This window comes from Phyllobates terribilis, unplaced genomic scaffold, assembly GCF_046119375.1.
Source record: "Phyllobates terribilis strain yellow unplaced genomic scaffold, ASM4611937v1 Scaffold_65__1_contigs__length_7625178, whole genome shotgun sequence".
NCBI lineage: Eukaryota > Metazoa > Chordata > Amphibia > Anura > Dendrobatidae > Phyllobates > Phyllobates terribilis.
Genome location: NW_027362825.1, coordinates 4656724 through 4679271, shown reverse-complemented (window position 1 = coordinate 4679271; position 22548 = coordinate 4656724). Strand labels below are relative to the sequence as shown.

The following is a 22548-nucleotide window of genomic DNA, read 5'->3' as shown; positions in this document are numbered from 1 at the left end:
TGTAGTAAAGCTCTGTATATCTATATTCCCGTATATACAGGTGTTAGTGCTCACATAACTGCGCTGTAAAGTAAGGAATGTGATCAGACAGGTCATCACTGATTGTCGATACGATATGGGGTCAGATCACAGTATGATATAGGATTAGGCTTCATCATATCCTCATTATGATATACCATATCAATGGCAGGGATTGGGTTAAAGGTGTTGTCTCACAAATAAATGTTTGTTTAATTCTCGATTCCTTAGATGTCCCTTTAAGAAATCATTGTAGGCTGAAATTAGTTAAAAGAAGCTTAGGGAGAAGAGCTGAAGGTCCGTGGCTCAATGCTGCGTTACCATATAAATTCTATATAAGATTTCAGTGTTATTATGTGTTCTAACATGTACTAATCAATAACAGGAGAGAAGCTGTACAATGTCAGGAAGGAAAAGAACTGATGTCAGAAGTGGGATTCGAACCCACACCTCCAGAGGAGACTGCGACCTGAACGCAGCGCCTTAGACCGCTCGGCCATCCTGACTGCTGCTGAATGCTGTGAATTAACTGTTTCCAAACCAGTCAGCAAAAAGATGATCAGTGTTTATCATGAATGGAAATGTAGCATAATTTATTTTTATTATTGATCTTTAACCCCTTAGTGACAGAGCCACTTTTGAGATTAACGACCAAGCTCATTTTTTTCAATCTGACAAGTGTCACTCTTTGTGTTAATAATTCTGGAACGCTACAACATATCTTAATAATTTTGAAAGCGTTTATTTGTGACATATTGTCCTTTATGTTAGCGGTAAATTTAAGTCAATATGTTTTTAGCTTTGTTTGTGAAAATATCTAAAGTTTGCTGAAAAGTTTGAGAAATTTGTCATTTTCAAACTTTGAATGCTTATATCCTTAACCCCTTTACAGCCTGGGGCATAATAGTATGCACCAGACTGTCACCCCCCATTGAGCGCGGGCTCCGGTGGTGAGCCCACACTGAACCAGGCACATGTCAGCTGATTTTTACAGCTGACATGTGCCCGCAACAGCCGCGGGTGGAATCGCGATCCACCACAGCTGTTAAAATGTTAAATGCCGCTGTCAAACTCTGACAGCGGCATTTAACAGTGCCGCTCTGGAAGTGCGTTACTTACCCCGCCCATCGGTGACTTCTTCACGTGATCGCGGGTCACTGATGGGTGGGCATGATAACCCTGGGTCTGCAGCAGACCCCAGAGGTTGTCATGTACTGATCGCTATGAGCGCCACCTAGTGGTTGGTGCTCATAAGCACAGGAGCATTTCTGCTACATAGAGGTGATCTGTTCATCACCTCTATGTAGCAGAGACGATCGGACAGTTGCTGCTTCTAGTATCCTATGGAGACTATAGAAGCATGCAAAAAGTAAAAAAAAATGTTTTTAAAAATATTAAAAAAATAAAAAATATATAAAAGTTTAAATCACCCCCCTTTCACCCCATTCAAAATAAAATAATAATAAAAAAACACATACACATATTTGGTATCGCTGCGTCCAGAATCACCCGATCTATCAATATAAAAAAAGAATTAATCCGATCGGTAAACGGCGTAACGAGAAAAAAATTCTTGAAGATTGAAGATGAAACAGGGCTGGGTCTTTCAGCATGACAATGATCCCAAGCACACCGCCAAGGTAATGAAGTGGCTTTGTAAGAAGCATTTCAAGGTCCTGGAGTGGTCTAGCTAGTCTCCAGATCTAAACCCTATAGAAAACCTTTGGAGGGAGTTGAAAGTCCGTGTTGCCCAGCGACAGCCCCAAAACATCACTGTTCTAGAGGAGATCTGCATGGAAGAATGGGCCAACATACCAGCAACAGTGTGTGCCAACCTTGTGAAGACTTACAGAAAATGTTTGACCTCTGTCATTGTAAACAAAGGATATATAACAAAGTATTGAGATGAACTTTTGTAATTGACCAAATACAGTTATATGAAAAAGTTTGTGCACCCCTATTAATCTTAAGCTTAATGTTTTATAAAAATTGGTGTTTTTGCAACAGCTATTTCAGTTTGATATATGTAATAACTGTTGGACACAGTAATGTTTCTGCCTTGAAATGAGGTTTACTGTACTAACAGAAAATGTGCAATCTGCATTCAAACAAAATTTGACATGTGCATAAGTATGGGCACCCTTATCATTTTCTTGTTTTAAATACTCCTACCTACTTTTTACTGACTTACTAAAGCACTTTTTTGGTTTTGTAACCTCATTGAGCTTTGAACTTCATAGCCAGGTGTATGCAATCATGAGAAAAGCTACTTAAAGTGGCCACTTGCAAGTTGTTCTCCTGTTTGAATCTCCTCTGAAGAGTGGCATCATGGGTTCCTCAAAACAACTGTCAAATGATCTGAAAACAAAGATTATTCAACATAGTTGTTCAGGGGAAGGATACAAAAAGCTGTCTCAGCGATTTAACCTGTCAGTTTCCACTGTGAGGAACATAGTAAGGAAATGGAAGAACACAGGGACAGTTCTTGTTAAGGCCAGAAGTGGCAGGCCAAGAAAAACATCAGAAAGGCAGAGAAGAAGAATGGTGAGATCAGTCAAGGACAATCCTCAGACCACCTCCAGAGAGCTGCAGCATCAACTTGCTGCAGATGGTGTCACTGTGCATCGGTCAACTATACAACACACTTTGCACAAGGAGAAGCTGTATGGGAGAGTGATGCGAAAGAAGCCATTTCTGCAAGCACGCCACAAACAGAGTCGGCTGAGGTATGCAAAAGCACATTTGGAGAAGCCAATTTCTATTTGGAAGAAGGTCCTGTGGACTGATGAAACCAAGATTGAGTTGTTTGGTCATACAAAAAGGCGTTATGCATGGCGGCAAAAAAACACAGCATTCCAAGAAAAACACTTGCTACCCACAGTAAAATTTGGTGGCGGTTCCATCATGCTTTGGGGCTGTGTGGCCAATGCCGGCACCGGGAATCTTGTTAAAATTGAGGGACGCATGGATTCCACTCAGTATCAGCAGATTCTTGACAATAATGTTCAAGAATCAGTGACAAAGTTGAAGTTACGCAGGGGATGGATCTTTCAGCAAGACAATGATCCAAAACACCGCTCCAAATCTACTCAGGCATTCATGCAGAGGAACAATTACAATGTTCTGGAATGGCCATCCCTGTCCCCAGACCTGAATATCATTGAACATTTGTGGGATCATTTGAAGAGGGCTGTCCATGCTCGGCGACCATCAAACTTAACTGAACTGGAATTGTTTTGTAAAGAGGAATGGTCAAAAATACCTTCATCCAGGATCCAGGAACTCATTAAAAGCTACAGGAAGCGATTAGAGGCTGTTATTTTTGGAAAAGGAGAATCTACTAAATATTAATGTCACTTTTCTGGTGAGGTGCCCATACTTATGCACCTGTCAAATTTTGTTTGAATGCAGATTGCACATTTTATGTTAGTACAATAAACCTCATTTCAAGGCAGAAACATTACTGTGTCCAACATGTATTACATATATCAAACTGAAATAGCTGTTGAAAAAACACCAATTTTTTATAAAACATTAAGCTTAAGATTAATAGGGGTGCCCAAACTTTTTCATATAACTGTACTTATTTTCCACCAAAATGTGAAAAAAAAATTCTTTCCATATCAGACAATGTGATTTTCAGGATTTGATTTCCCATTTTGTCTCTCATAGTTGAGGTCTACCTATGATGGCAATTACAGGCCTCTCTCATCTTTTTAAGTGGGAGAACTTGTACAATTGGTGGCTGACTAAATACTTTTTTACCCACTGTATTTGTCTACTTTATGTCAGCATCATTTCCCAAACCTCCTTTTATTTCGTTTGGATGTTAGAAAAGTTAAAATTTAGCAGCAAGATTTAATTTTTTTTTAAGAAAATTTAAGAAAATGTCCAAGTCCTATTTTTCACAGACCTAGTCAGTTTTGAAGTGACTTTGAGGGTCCTATATTTTGGAAAAACACCACTGGATTCACCCTAAGAACTTGTTCACCCAATACATTCCCAAACAAAAATGACAATGCAGTAAACTGATGCGTTTTTACTATATTTTTTAATTTTGCAAAAAAAAAAAAGCATTGGGAACGCATCATGTGAACACAGTCTTGAACTTTATTTTTATGCTATTCAAATTAGTAAAGAAATTAAAAAATGTTTTTTTCATTGCTTCAAAATTTATTTATTTATATGCAGAAGAATATGTAAAAATATTCTTCAAAAGATGTTTTTCCTCTTGCCGAAACCAGGGATCGAACCAGGGACCTTTAGATCTTCAGTCTAATGCTCTCCCAACTGAGCTATTTCGGCTGGTGATGAGCTGTAAACTTCAACAATGTAAACCGAGGTCTAGAAAAGTTTCAATAAAAGAAAATTATATTTTTATATCACCGGCAGTTCTAAGGCTGTGTGCCCACGATGCGTTTTTTAAGCATTTCCGCAGCGGCAAAAACGCTGCAGAAATGCTTAAAAAACGCTCGGTAGAAGGTCTGCCATGTTCCCCAATGATAATCCGCATGTGCTGTGCACATGCTGCAGAAGTTTCCACTGCGGATCATCATTGCGGAAAAAAACGCAGCACTACCAATTATTTTGCGGAAGCGCTGCGTTTTCGCCGCCATTGACTTGCATTAGATTGCATGGATTACGCATCACTGTATATGTAGATGCGCATTCCATGCTTTCTAATGTGCGGATGGTACCCGGGTGTAGAGGAGAGGAGACTCTCCTCCGGACCTGGGTACCATAGAAAACTGTAAAAAAAAGAATAAAATAAAAAATAAATATATACTTACCTTCTGGCGGCCCGCGCTGCGCTCCTCCTCGCATGCTGGCAGTTCGCGATGGACTGAAGGACCTGCGCTGACGTCATAGTCATGTGACGGGTCACGCGACGCTGAAGTCGGCAGGTCCTTCAGTCTACCGCTGCCGGCAAGGGAGAACGGAGGGAAGCAAGACACCGGGGGCCATCAGAGGGTAAGTATATATATATTTTTTTATTTTTTACCATTCTTTCGGTCACAGTATATAAATCCATGCCGTTTGTATGGATTTATATAGTGTGACCAAGTTGACAAGCACTTTCCAAGTGATGCTAAAATCGCTTGGAAAGCGCTTGACAACCCGCATGCGGAAATGCAAGTGAAGAACGCTTCACATCCGCATGTCCCTGGCAGGAAAACGCATGTACAATCCGCATGTACAATCCGCATGTACAATCCACATGTACAATCCGCATGTACAATCCGCATGTACAATCCACATGTACAATCCGCATGTACAATCCACATATACAATCCGCATGTACAATCCGCATGTACAATCCACATGTACAATCCGCATGTACAATCCGCATGTACAATCCACATGTACAATCCACATGTACAATCCGCATGTACAATCCGCATGTACAATCCGCATGTACAATCTGCATGCGTTTTTTTCTGCCAGGGAGATGCAGAAACGCTCAGGAAAAATCCTGAGCATTTCTGCATTGTGGGCACATAGCCTTAACATTAATTTTCCTAGTGGAAATATAGAAAGTTCTAGCAGCATATTGACAGTGATACAAGACTGGAGAAGTCAGGATATAAATACCCACAATTTGTTATAAGACCTTTTTATTGTATTTAGAACAGACCAAATACTGCACTTTACTGTACAGAGAAACGCCTTCACGAGGACCCGTCCCAAGGTCAGAACTGAGCAGTGTTTGCCCCTATTTTATTCCCACTGTTCCCCTGAGTTTACCGCTTTTTGCTTTTTGAAATTCACCATCCAGTTCCTGAGATATGGGCATTTTTATTTAGCGATAATTTTTTATGTCTTTTATCAAGGGGGCGTTGCTCGCAGGGTAATAATGCAGAGCAGCCTAAAGACACGCCCACAGAGAATCCTGTGAGCCACACCCCTTTGCCAAAGAACAGAAAAATTTGTACTAAACGTAAAGATCCCAGATCTCTGGAATTGTATGGCAGGTTCAAAAAAAGGAATAATGAGAGGAGCAGCAGGAATAAAACAAGGGGCAAAAACTGGAAACTTTTGACCCGGTGATAGGTCATCTTTAATGGTTTTAAAAACAGCCATAAATCACAACTGCTAAATGATACACTGCACATGTACATGCTTTCTGGAAACAGGGTGATCATCTAGGCTGGAGCACATGATTTTTACATCATTTAGACGCCAATGTCCTCCCTCCCATAGAGGAAACCATTAGCGCTCAATTCAGGATGGGGCTGGAACTTGGCCTGCGGCTAATTTTAAATGGAATCTGTCACCAGGTATTTGCTGTTATCTGAGAGCAGCATAATGTAGGGACAGAGATCCTGATTCAGCAACGTTTCACTTGCTGGGCTGCTTGCTGTAGTTTTGATAAAATCCCTGTTTTATCTGCAGCAGATTTAGCAGTGCTCTGAATGCTGAGCTTTGTATAATTCTGCCCACACCACTGATTGACAGCTTTTGTGTACACTGCATAGGCAGAAAGCTGCCCATCAGCAGTTTGGGTGTGGTTATACAGAGCAGGAGAACTACATGTGCTATTGTGATAATCTGCTGATAAAACCCTGATTTTATTGAAATTGCAAAAGCTGCACAGTAAGTGATACATTGCTGGAATCAGGGGTTCTTACTCTACATCATTGTAGATTTTAAGCTCTTACGAGCTGGGTCGTCAGTTTTTTTGCCTTAATTATTGTATTATCTCTAACTGTTACTTATGACTGTTGTATATGAACCTCTGAATTGTAAGGACCGATCCAGATTCACTGTCCTTTCCGGAGAAGGTTTTATCTTTCATGATTGGGCTGAGTTACTGCAATCAAATTGACATTACTCCTAAGAATAATATACTACTTACACTCCCGCTGCCAGTCTTGTTACAGTGATTGGCAGGTCACTATTTATTCAGTAACCTGCCTCTTCCTCCCGAGATCCAGTGCCATCATTCCCCATGGTAGAGAATAGGGAAGAGCAGCAGCAGTGTAAGTGCAGGCCCCGCCCACTGCACTTGCGGCTCATTTGCATAACAATGAAACAGTGCATTTCTCTAAAATGTAAACCCAGATTTTCAAAATAATAGCATGGCTATAATCAGTATTACAGGGGCTTTATATAGGGGGCTTTATCAGAATTATTTCTTTTGTTGCAAAGGGGAAAATTGAGGCCTGAATTGGAAATCTGTGATGAAATCAGAAAACTAGATTATTTTGTCTGTAATCATTTTGGATTTTTCCCAGTTCTGGAGACGATCCATAGTAATCTGCAGATGGGAAAGCAAAGATAATCTACCTGATCTGCTGATGGGCTGCAGCGTTCACTTGACAAGCAAAGTAACCAGATCCCCAGGTAACACGGCGCTCGGAGAGAAGAAGTTGTGCTTGTTTGGGATTTACATCTTCTTCTTCTTTTATTCTGTATGCTGGGAGGATTGAAAGGGATTTTCCAGTAGCGGATGACAACTATAAAACCGCTGGACCTTCTCGCCTTACATTTTCTACCACGATATTAACTCTTTGTAGAAGAGTCGATAATACAATCAGCAATACCTGAATTTATAGTAGATAAAGGACAATCACTGGAAAAATTCAGGAAAGTTACTTTTATTTAATACAAACATTACCCATAACGTAATGGAGACCATAAAGAAATATAGAAAGAAAAAACTGTTGGAGAAAAAGTTTATGAAGCACCCCAGATGGGACTTGAACCCACAATTCCTGGCTTAGGAGGCCAGTGCCTTATCCATTAGGCCACTGGGGCTTAGTGGGCCTGATTGCTCACATTACCTGGACTTCTTTCTATTTCATAAATCAGTGAAAATATTTAAAAGCAGAAACCCGGCCGGCTGCTGCTTCTAAGAAGGCGAGATTGAATTCTCTGAAAAAAGTAGATGGAAAAGGGAAGGAAATGGTAATAAATTCCATCACATTTGAGGCAAATGCTCTCATTAAAACGAATATCGTGAAAAAAACATGAAGGAAAAGTATTTGAAACAAAAACTACATTGTGACTCTGAAACACTGCAGCATTTCAGAGAAAAACCTAATATAAGGGCTCTTGCACACAAATGATTTTCTTGGACGAGTTCTATCTGTGGTTTTCACTGATTGCTCTCGTGCGTATGATATTCTATGGGGCTGTGCACATGTTCAATTTTTTCCCCAGACTGAGTAGTCCACTGAAAAAATCTGAGATATGTCCAATTTTCATTCGAGTACAGGTCCATGAAAAAAATCAGATCGCACTCAGATGACATCTGAGTGTGCTTCAATTTTCAGGGACTGAGAGAGTGGAGAAAATGATCAAAGTCTGAATCAGAATAATAGGACTGTTTTTCTCAGATGTAGAATGGTCCTGTGACCCTACCCTAAAAGTCAGCCGGGGACCAGGATTCATGAGTGACTAGTGGAAAAGGTTGGTCCCTGCAGCTCCTCCCGCCCGCTCCTCTGGAATGATATGTCTCTCTCAGCGTGTGTATATAGGGAGAGACCTGTCAGTCATTGTCAGCGGATGAGGGGAAGCGACCAGGAACCGAGCTGCAAAGGAGACTGGTAGGAAAGGTCGTTCAGGTTCCCTTTAGACTACATTACTCACAAATACATTATACTTTTGAATTGTTAGGTACTTAGCACACAAATTGGCCAATTCATGTGCGCTCACTAGATATGAAAAGGTGATCTATCTTTGAGGTGCTGTCACTAACTTAGACCTCAGGTAGGAGAGCAATACGACACTTAATAATCACAAGCAGTAGTGTAGCTACCGCGGGGGCAGGGTGGGACGGTTGCCCCGGGCCCCACACTCTGAGGGGGCCCACCCGGAGCTACACTATTGTAATTGTAGCGGCGTGAGCAGCACGCCGCTACAGTTACACTCTGGACAGAGCAAGGAGACTCGATGTCCCTGCATTGCCTGGCGGCCGCTATGAGGCCCTTGAGCAGGAGGGGGGCCCCCGGTGCCAGCATCGGGCCCCCCCACCATTCACCGCAACCGCGGGCTCCCTCTCCCATTAGTTCCCATAGCTTCCTCTGTGTCTGACGTCACTGATGTCATCACTTGGCACCCGTCCCCCTGAGCTGAAGATGTGTGCGGGCCGGGTGCTCAGAGCAGCGGGGGAACTAGGAGGAGAAAGAGGTGAGTATTGTTCTTATTTATTTTTTCTTATGGGGGGGATTATGCTACAGACAGCCTAAGGGGGTGGGGGATTATGCTACAGACTGCCTATGGGAGGTGGGGTGGGATTATGCTACAGACTGCCTATGGGGGGCTGGGAGGATTATGCTACAGACTGCCTATGGGGGGTGGGGGTATTATGCTACAGACTGCCTATGGGGGGGATTATCCTACAGACTCTGCCTATGGGGAGTGCATTATACAGTGGTGGGCAAAAGTATTGGCACCCCTGCAATTCTGTCAGATAATACTCAGTTTCTTCCTGAAAGTTACTGCAATCACAAATTCTTTGGTATTATTCTCTTCATTTAATTTGCTTGCAAGGAAAAAAACACAAAAGAGAATGAAGCAAAAATCAAATCATTGATCATTTCACACAAAACTCCAAAAATGGGCCAGACAAAAGTATTGGCACCCTCAGCCTAATACTTGGTTGCACAACCTTTAGCTGAAATAACTGCGAACAACCGCTTCCGGTAACCATCAATGAGTTTCTTACAATGCTCTGCTGGAATTGTAGACCATTCTTCTTTGGCAAACTGCTCCAGGTCCCTGATATTTGAAGGGCGCCTTCTCCAAACTGCCATTTTGAGATCTCTCCACAGGTGTTCTATGGGATTCAGGTCTGGACTCATTGCTGGCCACCTTAGAAGTCTCCAGTGCTTTCTCTCAAACCATTTTATAGTGCTTTTGGAAGTGTGTTTTGGGTCATTGTCCTGCTGGAAGACCCATGACCTCTGAGGGAGACCCAGCTTTCTCACACTGGGCCCTACATTATGCTGCAAAATTTGTTGGTGGTCTTCAGACTTCATAATGCCATGCACACGGTCAAGCAGTCCAGTGCCAGAGGCAGCAAAGCAACCCCAAAACATCAGGGAACATCCGCCATGTTTGACTGTAGGGACCGTGTTCTTTTCTTTGAATGCCTCTTTTTTTTTCCTGTACACTCTATGTTGATGCTTTTTCCCAAAAAGCTCAACTTTTGTCTCATCTGACCAGAGAACATTCTTCCAAAACATTTTAGTTTTCTCAGGTAAGTTTTGGCAAACTCCAGCCTGGCTTTTTTATGTTTCGGGGTAAGAAGTGGGGTCTTCCTGGGTATCCTACCATACAGTCCCTTTTCATTCAGACGCCGACGGATAGTACGGGTTGACACTGTTGTACCCTCGGACTGCAGGGCAGCTTGAACTTGTTGGGATGTTAGTCGAGGTTCTTTATCCACCATCCGCACAAACTTACTTTGAAATCTCTCGGCAATTTTTCTTTTCCGTCCACATCTAGGGAGGTTAGCCACAGTGCCATGGGCTTTAAACTTCTTGATGACACTGCGCATGGAAGACACAGGAACATTCAGGTCTTTGGAGATGGAATTGTAGCCTTGAGATTGCTCATGCTTTCTCACAATTTGGTTTCTCAAGTCCTCAGACAGTTCTTTGTTCTTCTTTCTTTTCTCCATGCTCAATGTGGTACACACAAGGACACAGGACAGAGGTTGAGTCAACTTTAATCCATGTTAACTGTCTGCAAGTGTGATTTAGTTAATGCCAACACCTGTTAGGTGCCACAGGTAAGTTACAGGTGCTATTAATTACACGAATTAGAGAAGCATCACATGATTTTTAAAACAGTGCCAATACTTTTGTCCACCCCCTTTTTTAGGTTTGGTGTGGAATTATATCCAATTTGGCTTTAGGACAATTCTTTTTGTGTTTTTTCATTGAAGACAAATTAAATGAAGATAATAATACCAAAGAATTTGTGATTGCAATCATTTTCAGAAAGAAACTGAGTATTATCTGACAGAATTGCAGGGGTGCCAATACTTTTGGCCAGAACTGTACTATATTGAGGACTATCTGGCGCATTATACTATATGTAGGCTATTTGTACAGTGTGGGGATTACAGTTAGGGTCATACCGTGTGGGAGATTATGTGGGGTCTTTGCACAGTGTAGGGGCCATCATATGTGTGGGAGATAATGTGGGGTCATTTGTATAGTGTAGGGGCCATCATAAAATGTGGGAGATAATGTGGTATCTTTGCACATTGTGAGGGCCATCATACAATGTGGGAGATAATGTGGGGTATTTGTGCAGTGTGAGGGCCATCATACAGTGTGGGAGATAATGTGCGGTCTTTTCAAAGTGTGGGGGCCATCATACAGTGTAAAAGATAATGTGGGGTCTTTGTACAGTGTGGGGTCCATCATACAGTGTTGGAGACATCAATTTGTAGGCTACTAAGGGGTCAGTATACTGTGTGTTGGGTGCTATACAGTGAGGGGGCATTATACTATGTATAGGAGAGCATCATACTGTGTATAGGGAGCTGTATATAGGATAGGGGGAGACTCAGGACATTATTAAATGTTAAGTGGGCACTTTTCGTTATAGGGGAACTCAGGTTATTGTGACTGTCAGAGGGGCACACAGAGGGCATTATTACTTTCTAAGGGGCAAAATTTGGTCACTGTTTTCTAGGGCACTTGCACATGGCATTACTATATTCTAGAGGGTTGTTTTACTATCTTGAGAGCACACAGAAGGTGCAGTAATATGGACACGTACAGCAACAGAGGCTCAGTATTGGGGTATCAGCAGGAAGAGGTGTTTGTGCAGGTTGGGACTAGATGGGGACGGGGCCTGAAATGTAAGGAGTCAAATGTGTCTTTGTTGTGACCTCTGCAGACCTGAGAGTCTGAGTCCTGGATGGAGAAGTCGTTGTGTCAGTCTGGGCCAGATGGAAAAGACGGGAAAAGTGAACAATTTAATCAGAAAGAACATCAGCTGTAAGTTACTACATATAACAGTGCTGTGATCTCTTATATATTCTGCAGGACTGGTATCTAGCAATATGTCACCATATGGCGGTAATAGCAGTGCTGGTCTTTGTATAGAGATTATTTTCAGTAACAGCGCTGTCATCTGCTGAGGTTCTCCTACATCCACTATCTGGGTGCACCACTATTTTTGTAATCAGGGTTACCAGGTTAGGGGCCCACTCAGAAGTTTCGCCCACACTGAACCAAAGCCCTAGATACGCCTCTGATCACAAGCTATAAAAATGTTGATATTCCTTTACAAGTCTGTAACCTACATGTGGTATAGATATCTGGGCTCAGACTGGCCCACCGGTCAACAAGGAATCCTCGGGTGGGCCCCCAGTGTGCCCCTGAGCCTTGGGCATAACGATAGTAATTGTGTCCTACGTCACCACTGCCACCCTTTTGTATTTTACAGTTGTTCCTCCACTATAACGAGGAAAAGGCCAAAAAGATATTTGCATATAGCTGTTGTGTGACCCCTAGAGTCAGTTCCACCTGTGTACACCAAAGATCCTAGTCTGACCATACTGCTCTCTAGTGGCCAATGTGACAACTGCAATTTTTCTTTACAAATTGTTTTGTTTTTTTAGCTGATGTTCCTTTATTCTTTTAATACCACACAGGGATTGGTTTATATTGTTTACAGTAATGTAGTAAAACGCTGTATATCTATATTCCCGTATATACAGGTGTTAGTGCTCACATAACTGCGCTGTAAAGTAAGGAATGTAATCAGACAGGTCATCACTGATTGTCGACACACGATATGGGGTCGGATCACAGAATAGATAGGATTAGGCTTCATCATATTCTCATTACGATATACAACGGCAGGGAAAGGGTTAAAGGTGTTGTCACACAAATAAACATTTATCCAACTCTTGATTCCTTAGATGTCCCTTTAAGAAATCATTGTAGGCTGAAATTAGTTAAACAGCTGAAGGTCCGTGACTCAATGCTGCGTTACCATATAAATTCTATATAAGATTTCAGTGTTATTATGTGTTCTAACATGTACTAATCAATAACAGGAGAGACGCTGTACAATGTCAGGAAGGAAAAGAACTGATGTCAGAAGTGGGATTCGAACCCACGCCTCCAGAGGAGACTGCGACCTGAACGCAGCGCCTTAGACCGCTCGGCCATCCTGACTTCTGCTGGTTTAAGTAAATTAACACTTTCTAAGCTAAGCAGTAGAAAGATGAGCATTACTTGTGATGAAAGGAAATATATCATGATTTATTTTATTTCAATATGCATTTCTAATTCCTTAGTGACGGAGCCAATTTTGAGCTTAACGACCAAAGCCACATTTTTAAAAACTGACACGTGTCACTTTATGTGATAATAACACTGTAATGCTTAACATATCCCCGTGATTCTGAAAGTGTTTTTTCGTGACACATTGTACTTTATATTAACGGCAAATTGAGGTCAATATGTTTTTAGTTTTTCTTGTGAAAATATCTAAAGTTTGATGAAAATTTTTAAATGTTACCAATTTTTTAACTTTAACTGCTTATATCCTAAAACCAACTAGTCAGACAACCAAACAAGTTAATAAATAACATTTCCTAGTTGTCAACTTTATGTCAGCATCATTTCCCAAACCTCCTTTTATTTCGTTAAGATGTTAGAAAGGTTAAAATTTAGCAGCAAGATTTAATTTTCTTTTTTAAGAAAATTTAAGAAAATTTCCAAGTTCTATTTTTCACAGACCTAGTCAGTGTTGAAGTGACTTTGAGGGTCCTATATTTTGGAAAAACACCACTGAATTTACCCTAAGAACTTGTTCACACAATGCATTCCCAAACAAAAATGACAATGCAGTAAAACTGATGTGCTTTTACTGTATTTTTTAAGTTTACTGCAAAAAATGCATTGGGAAGGCATCATGTGAACACAGTCTGGACCTTTATTTTTATGCCATTCAAATTAGTAAGGAAATTAAAAAATATTTTTTTCTTTGCTGCAATACATATTCCTTATAACACAAAATACTAATAAAAAAACTCCAACAAAACTAGACATCTACGTATCAGCAAAAAATTAAAATAGGCATTTTAGCCTTGCATGAGAAAGAGTCATATACATTTCTGGATTTTTTATTAGTTTAGTTTTGATTTGTAAATAACAATTAGTAATAAAATGTTGCAGTTGTCTTAGTGTCCACTAGATGTCAGTATCAGGTGCACACATTACAGATTTGTAAACCATGATTGCCATTTTTAAGATTATGATATTAAGTGTCTTTATGATCTGTGAATTGTGGAGTCCTGGAAAAAAATCAATGCAATAGAAAATGTAAAATTATTCTTAAAAAAAATACCTCTCCATATGCCAAAACCTGCGATCAAACCAGGGACCTTTAGATCTTCAGTCTCAAGCCCCTGTCTCACATAGCAATATCACTAGCGAGATTGCTGCTGAGTCATGGTTTTGGTGACTCACCAGCAACCTCACCAGCGATGTCACTATGTGTGACACTTTGCAAAGATCAGGCCCCTGCTGTGAGGTCGCTGATCGCTGCAAAGTGTCCTGGACCATTTTTTGGTCGTTGGCCTCCTGCTGGCCAGCACACATTGCTGTGTGTGACCAGCGGGACCAACAATCAGGCTGGTAACCATGGTAAACATCGGGTTACTAGGGGCATGCGTGCACTTAGTAACACGCTGTTTACCATGGATACCACTCTGCTACGGTGCACGGAGGCTACTGTTCACCTTAGCAGAGTCGTATCCATGATAAACAGCGGGTTACTAGGGGCACACGCGCACTTAGTAACCCGATGTTTACCATAGTTACCAGCAAGCCCCTGCTTAAGCAGCAGGCTGGTAACGGGAGCAGGACATCGTGGAACGATCCTTTCCACGATGTCGCTGCTCCCCTGATCGCTGGTGAGCATGCCTGTTTGACTGCTCACCAGCGATGTATTAGTGATGCAGCAACGATCCCTGACAGGTCGTATCGTTGTCGGGATCGCTGCTGCATCGCTTAGTGTGACGGGGCCTTAACGCTCTCCCAACTGAGCTATTTCGGCTGGTGATAAGCTGTAAACTTCGATAATGTAAACTGAGGTCTAGAAAAGTTTCACTAAAAGAAAATTATATTGTTATATCACCGGCAGTTCTAAAAATTTATTTTCCTAGTGGGAAAATAGAAAGTTCTAGCAGCATATTGACCATTATACAAGCGTGGAGAAGTCAGGGTAGAAATACCCACAATTTGTTACAAGACCTTTTTATTGTATTTAGAACAGACCAAATACTGCACTTTACTGTACAGAGAAACGCCTTCACGAGGACCCGTCCCAAGGTCAGAACTGACCAGTTTTTGCCCCTATTTTATTCCCATTGTTCCCCTGAGTTTACCGCTTTTTGCTCTTTGAAATTCACCATCCAGTTCCTGAGATATGGGCATTTTTGTTTAGTGATAATTTTTTGTCTTTTACCAAGGGGGCGTTGCTCGCAGGGTAATAATGCAGAGCAGCCTAAAGACACACCCACAGAGAATCCTGTGAGCCACACCCCTTTGGCAAAGAACAGAAAAATATGCAGTAACATAAAGATTCCAGATCTCTGGAACTGTATGACAGATTAAAAAAAAAGGAATAATGAGGGGATCAGCGGGAATAAAACAAGGGGCGAAAACTGGAAACTTTTGACCCGGTGATAGGTCATCTTTAATGGTTTTAAAAACAGCCATAAATCACCACTGTTAAATGATACACTGCACATGTACATGCTTTCTGGAAACAGGATGATCATCTAAGCTGGAGCACATGATTTTTACATCATTTAGACACCAATGTCCTCTCTCCCATAAAGGCAAAATTCAGGATGGGGCTGGAACTTGCCCTGTTGCTGATTTTAAATGGAATCTGTCACCAGGTATTTGCTGTTATCTGAGAGAAGCATAATGTAGGGACAGAGACCCTGATTCAGCAACGTTTCAGTTGCTGGGCTGCTTGCTGTAGCTTTGATAAAATCCCTGTTTTATCTGCTGCAGATCTAGCAGCTTTCTGAATGCTGAGCTTTGCATAACCCCCCAAACTGCTGATTGAAAGCTTTCTGAGTACACTGTATAGGCAGAAAGCTGCCATTCAGCGGTTTGAGTGTGGTTATTAGAATTACATGTCCTATAGTGATAATCTCCTGCTGATAAAACACTGATTTTATTGAAATTGCAACAAGCTGCACAGTATGTGATACATTACTGGAATCAGGGGCTCTTATCCATCATTGTAGATTGTAAGCTCTTACGAGCAGGGTCGTCATTATTTTTGCTTTAATTATTGCATTATCTTTAACTGTTACTTATGACTGTTGTATATGAACCTCTGAATTGTAAAGTGCTGTGGAATATGTTGGCGCTATATAAATAAAGATTATTATTATTATGTCATGCTATTCTTAGATAAAAAAGCCCCCCAAAAACTGCTCACAGATTCCCTTTAAATTCTATAAAACCGACAAACAAGCAGCAGCCAGCTATGATACAGAATTCGTTGATGTTTTCATCCCTCACCAGATTTTCTTTACAGTTTTGAAATCTGGCACTCTGCCCAATCCCAGTATACCACTAGCAACCATTTCAGTGCGCCAAAAGCCAGGGATGGACAATACCTAATTGACCTATTATAGGCGCATATCTGTCATCAATATTGATGTTAACCTTACTGGCAAAATATTCACTATTTATCTCATCCTGGATTTGGGATTATTGGCAGGGACCACATAGATGTCTTGGTTGCTGTTAAGCAGATGTCTTTCCCACTATTCATTGCTGCAAAATATTAAGATTTGAGAGTCCTCAGTGGTTGATACCTTTTAATGGCTAACTGAAAAGATGGTAGCAAGTTGCAAGCTTCCGAGACTACTCAGGCCTCTTCATCAGGCATAGTATAACAGTCACATAGTTATACACAATGGGACACAGAAATAATGTAATAGATGAGACAGGTAGCATACAGCAGAGCTGTTACTGTGGGAGAAAGATAAACAGTTCTGGCTGTAAATATTGGATTAGTTCATAGATAAGGACTGTGAAAGTTTTATTGTCCGATGATTAAGGTCTGGTCCAGGTTTATGATGACCCCAAAGTTCTAAGGACCACATTCCTTAGTTGATGTAGAATGACATTTATGTTACCTGTCTCACCTATTACATTATTTCTGTGTCCCATTGTCTATAAATATGTGACTCTTCAGATTTTGTGTTGTACTATGCCTGATGAAGAGGCCTGAGTAGTCTCGAAAGCTTGCAACTTGTTACCATCTTTTCAGTTAGCCATTAAAAGGTATCAACCACTGATGACTCTTAAATCTTAATATTTTTCTATGTACTGGCTAAGACGGTACAAGAATATTCATTGCTGCAGGCAGTCATGCTCCTGTTCCTTGACATGCACAAAGCCTTGGTTCCCTTCTTGAAGATACCTCTTTCCTTGCATGGGTTTGTAAGTTACAGTATGTATAGTTTGTCCTCTAAAAGGGGTTGTCCACCTGGTGACAGATTCCCTTTAAGGACTGATCCAGCTTCACTGTCCTTTCTTGACGAGGTTTTAGATTTTATGACTGGGCTGAGTTAATGCAATCAAATCCTTGCACACCCACTGCCTGTCTTGTGACAGTGATTGGCAGGTCACTATTTATTAGGTAACCTGTCTCTCCCACCCTAGATCCAGTGCCATCATTCCCCATGGTAGGGAATAGGGAAGAGAGGCAGCAGTGTAAGTGCAGGGCCCGCCCATTGCACTTGTGGCTCATTTGCATAACAATGAAACAGTATATTTCTCTAAAATTAAACCCAGATTTTCAAAATAATAGCATGCCTATTATCAGGCATTCTGGGCACTTTGTATAGATAGCATTAGATTGGGGTATAAAACCTGATGAGAGGTTCCCTTTAAAAGCAATATTCCTGGTTTCAGTGTAATTATTTGCAGGGATCCAGGTAACATTAAGATGCTGTTTGGCAATAAATCTGCTTTTGCTATTCCTTCCAGTGATTTTCCTTTGTGTAATTTTTAGGAAAAGCTAAATGTCAGCACTAATGGGGCCAATGTCTCACTCACATGTCTTACTCTGGGTGCGAATGGAAACAGGGTGAAATCTTCACCCATCAGAATTCTTTCTTTTGTTGCAAAGGGGAAAATTGAGGCCTGAATTGGAAATCTGTGATGAAACCAAAAAACTAGATTTTTTGGCTGGAATCATTTTGAATTTTTCCCAGTTCTGGAGAAGATTCATTGTAATCTGCAGATCGGAAAGCAAAGATAATCTATCTGATCTGCTGATGGGCTGCAGCGTTCACTTGACAAGCAAAGTAACCCGATTCCCAGGTAACATGGCGCTCGGAAAGAAGAAGTTGGGCTTGCTTGGGATTTACATCTTTTTCTTCTTTTATTCTGTACACCGAGATCAATGAAAAGGGATTTTCCAGTAGCGGATAACAACTATAAAACCGCTGGACCTTCTCGCCTTACATTTTGTACTAAGATTAGTGTTGAGCGAGCATGCTCGACACTGCTCGGTACTCGCCCGAGCATCTCACTACTCGGGTCTCCGCCCTGCACGTTTGGCGCTCTTTACAGAGCAAATGAACATGCAGGGATTGCCAGCCAGTCACTGTAATGCCGCAGCCATGTTGTTTGTGGGCATTGCAGTGATTGGCTGGACGCACAGCGTCACCTCGAGTATTTAAAACCGGGCGCCGCCATCTTGGACACAGTCGCCCGGGATCAGAGAGTGTAGGGTCAGTGCTGCTGAGTTAGGGAAAGATATATAGTGCGAAATAGGTAGTGTAGGGTCTCTAAAGCCTGCCAAATCAAACAAACAGTCCTTCTCAGGACTAATATCCATCCCAGATATCAGGCAGGCAGGCAGGCTGTATAGGAGACGCAGTGGTTATACCAACAAACACTGCATTACAGTACTGTGTGCTCCTGCTGGTCAAATTGCTAGACTTATCCCCTGGTCTCAGGGGCCAGGAAAAATCCTTTTTTTTTTTCATCTAAATCCTGTATTTATTTATTTTTCCTCAGTCAAACTGTACAAATACGCGTCTTATTAACCTTTTGGTATTCCCCCACCCCCAAAAAAATTGAGTGTGTCTGTGACCGATCAGACACCAATATATCTGTTTAAATGAGTCTGGTGTAGGCCAGATAACTAGAACTTTGGTTTTGCAGTTCCATTGTTCAAATCTCTGTATTATACGGCTTTTGGCCGTTTTTCCGTAAAAAAAAAACAGTAATAGTGTCTCCCTGACTGTTCAGACACAAATATATCTGTTTAAAAGATTCTGGTGTAGGCCAGATAACTAGAACTGTGGTTTTGCAGTTCCACGGTTCAAATCTCTTTATTATCCTGCTTTTGGCCTTTTTTCCGTAAAATAAAACAGTAATAGTGCCTCCCTGACTGTTCAGACACAAATATATCTGTTTAAAAGATTCTGGTGTAGGCCAGATAACTAGAACTGTGGTTTTGCAGTTCCATGGTTCAAATCTCTGTATTATCCTGCTTTTGGCCTTTTTTAAGTAAAAAAGACAGTAATAGTGCCTCCCTGACTGTTCAGACAAAAATATATCTGTTTAAAAGATTCTGGTGTAGGCCACATAACTAGAACTGTGGTTTTGCAGTTCCATGGTTCAAATCTCTGTATTATCCTGCTTTTGGCCTTTTTTCCGTTAAAAAACAGTAATAGTGTCTCCCTGACTGTTCAGACACAAATATATCTGTTTAAAAGATTCTGGTGTAGGCCAGATAACTAGTACTGTGGTTTTGCAGTTCCAAGGTTCAAATTTCTGTATTATCCAGCCTTTGGCCTTTTTTCCATAAAAAAAACAGTAATAGTGCCTCCCTGACTGTTCAGACACAAATATATCTGTTTAAAAGATTCTGGTGTAGGCTAGAAAGCTAGAACTGTGGTTTTGCAGTTCCACAGTTCAACTCTCTGTATTTTCCTGCTTTTGGTCTATTTTCCGTAAAAAAAACAGTAATAGTGCCTCCCTGACTGTTCAGACACAAATATATCTGTTTAAAACATTCTGGTGTAGGCCAGATAACTAGAACTGTGGTTTTGCAGTTCCACGGTTCAAATCTCTGTATTATTCTGCTTTTGGCCTTTTTCCATGAAAAAAAACAGTAATAGTGTCTCCCTGACTGTTCAGACACAAATATATCTGTTTAAAACATTCTGGTGTAGGCCACATAACAATAACTGTGGTTTTGCAGTTCCACGGTTCAAATATCTGTATTATTCTGCTTTTGGCCTTTTTTCTGTAAAAAAAAAAAACAGTAATAGTGTCTCGCTGACTGTTCAGACACAAATATATCTGTTTAAAAGATTCTGGTGTAGGCCACATAACTATAACTGTGGTTTTGCAGTTCCATGGTTCAAATCTTTGTATTATCCTGCTTTTGGCCTTTTTTCCATTAAAAAAACAGTAATAGTGTCTCCCTGACTGTTCAGACACAAGTATATCTGTTTAAAAGATTCTGGTGTAGGCCAGATAGCAAGAACTGCGGTTCTGCAGTTCCAAGGTTCAAATCTCTGTATTATCAATCTTTTGGCCTTTTTTCCGTATAAAAAAACAGTAATAGTGTCTCCCTGACTGTTCAGACACAAATTTATCTGTTTAAAAGATTCTTGTGTAGGCCAAATAACTAGAACTGTGGTAGTTCCACGGTTCAAATCTCTGCATTATCCAGCTTTTGGCCTTTTTTCCATAAAAAAAACAGTAATAGTGTCTCCCTGACTGTTCAGACACAAATATATCTGTTTAAAAGATATTGGTTTAGGCCAGATAACTATAACTTTGATTTTGCAGTTCCACAGTTCAAATCTTTGTATTATCCAGCTTTTGGTCTTTTTTCCGTAAAATGAACAGTAATAGAATCTCCCTGATTGTTCAGACACAAATATATCTATTTAAAAGATTCTGGTGTAGGCCAGATAACTAAAACTTTGGTTTTGCAGTTCCACGATTCAAATCTCTGTATTATCCTGCTTTTGGCCTTTTTTCCATAAAAAAACCCCAGTAATAGTGTCTCCCTGACTGTTCAGACACAAATATATCTGTTTAAAAGATTCTGGAGTAGGCCAGATAACTAGAACTTTTGTTTTGCATTTCCACGGTTCAAATCTCAGTATTATCCAGCTTTTGGCCTTTTTTACATAAAAAAAACAGTAATAGTGGTTTTGCAGCTTCACAGTTCAAATCTCTGTATTATCCAGCTTTTGGCCTTTTTTTTCGTAAAAAAAAACAGTAATAGTGTCTCGCTGACTGTTCAGACACAAATATATCTGTTTAAAAGATTCTGGTGTAGGCCAGATAACTAGAACTGTGGTTTTGCAGTTTCACAGTTCAAATCTCTGTATTATCCAGCTTTTGGCCTTTTTTCCATAAAAAATACAGTAATGGTGTCTCCCTGACTGTTCAGACACAAATATATCTGTTTGAAAGATTCTGGTGTAGGCCAGATAACTAGAACTGTAGTTTTGCAGTTCCATGGTTCAAATCTCTGTATTATCCAGCTTTTGGCCTTCTTTCCGTAAAAAAAAACAGTAAAAGTGTCTCCATGAATGTTCAGACACAAATATATCTGTTTAAAAGATTCTGGTGTAGGCTAGATAACTAGAACTGTGGATTTGCAGTACCACGGTTCAAATCTCTGAATTATCCAGCTTTTGGCCTGTTTTCCGTAAAAAAAAACAATAATAGTGTCTCCCTGACTGTTCAGACGCCAATATATCTGTTTAAAAGATTCTGGTGTAGGCCAGATAACTAGAACTTTGGTTTTGCAGTTCCACCGTTGAAATCTCTGTATTATTCAGCTTTTGGCCTTTTTTCCGCAAAAAAAAACAGTAATAGTGTCTCGCTGACTGTTCAGACACAAATATATCTGTTTAAAAGATTCTGGTGTAGGCCAGATAAGTAGAACTTTGGTTTTGCAGTTCCACGGTTCAAATCTCGGTATTATCCATCATTTTCCCTTTTTTCCGTAAAAAAAAACAGAAATAGTGTCTCCATGACTGTTCAGACACAAATGTATCTATTTAAAAGATTCTGTTGTACGCAAGATAACTAGAACTTTGGTTCTGCAGTTCCACGGTTCAAATCTCAGTATTATCCAGCTTTTGACCTTTTTTCCGTAAAAAAAAAACAGTAATAGTGTCTCGCTGACTGTTCAGACACAAATATATATGTTTAAAAGATTCTGGTGTAGACCAGATAACTAGAACTGTGGTTTTGCAGTTCCACGGTTCTAATCTCTGTATTATCCAGCTTTTGGTCTTTTTTCCGTAAAATGAACACTAATAGAATCTCCCTGATTGTTCAGACACAAATATATCTATTTAAAAGATTCTGGTGAAGACCAGATAACTAAAACTGTGGTTTTGCAGTTCCACGGTTCAAATCTATGTATTATCCTGCTTTTGGCCTTTTTCCGTAAAAAAAAAAAAAATAGTGTCTCGCTGACTGTTCAGACACAAATATATCTATTTAAAAGACTCTGGTGTAGTCCAGA

At 40.6% G+C, this 22548-nt stretch overlaps 4 non-coding genes across 4 annotated transcripts; all 4 read right to left on the bottom strand.

Annotated features, from left to right (window-relative positions):
• Positions 1–441: 441 nt before the first annotated feature.
• Positions 442–524, bottom strand: TRNAL-CAG (transfer RNA leucine (anticodon CAG)). Its single transcript has one exon. It is a non-coding gene; the product is annotated as a tRNA-Leu (tRNA).
• Positions 525–4250: 3726 nt separating this feature from the next.
• On the bottom strand, positions 4251–4323 carry TRNAF-GAA (transfer RNA phenylalanine (anticodon GAA)). Its single transcript has one exon. It is a non-coding gene; the product is annotated as a tRNA-Phe (tRNA).
• Positions 4324–7703: 3380 nt separating this feature from the next.
• TRNAR-CCU (transfer RNA arginine (anticodon CCU)) lies at positions 7704–7776 on the bottom strand. Its single transcript has one exon. It is a non-coding gene; the product is annotated as a tRNA-Arg (tRNA).
• Positions 7777–13083: 5307 nt separating this feature from the next.
• TRNAL-CAG (transfer RNA leucine (anticodon CAG)) lies at positions 13084–13166 on the bottom strand. Its single transcript has one exon. It is a non-coding gene; the product is annotated as a tRNA-Leu (tRNA).
• Positions 13167–22548: the final 9382 nt, after the last annotated feature.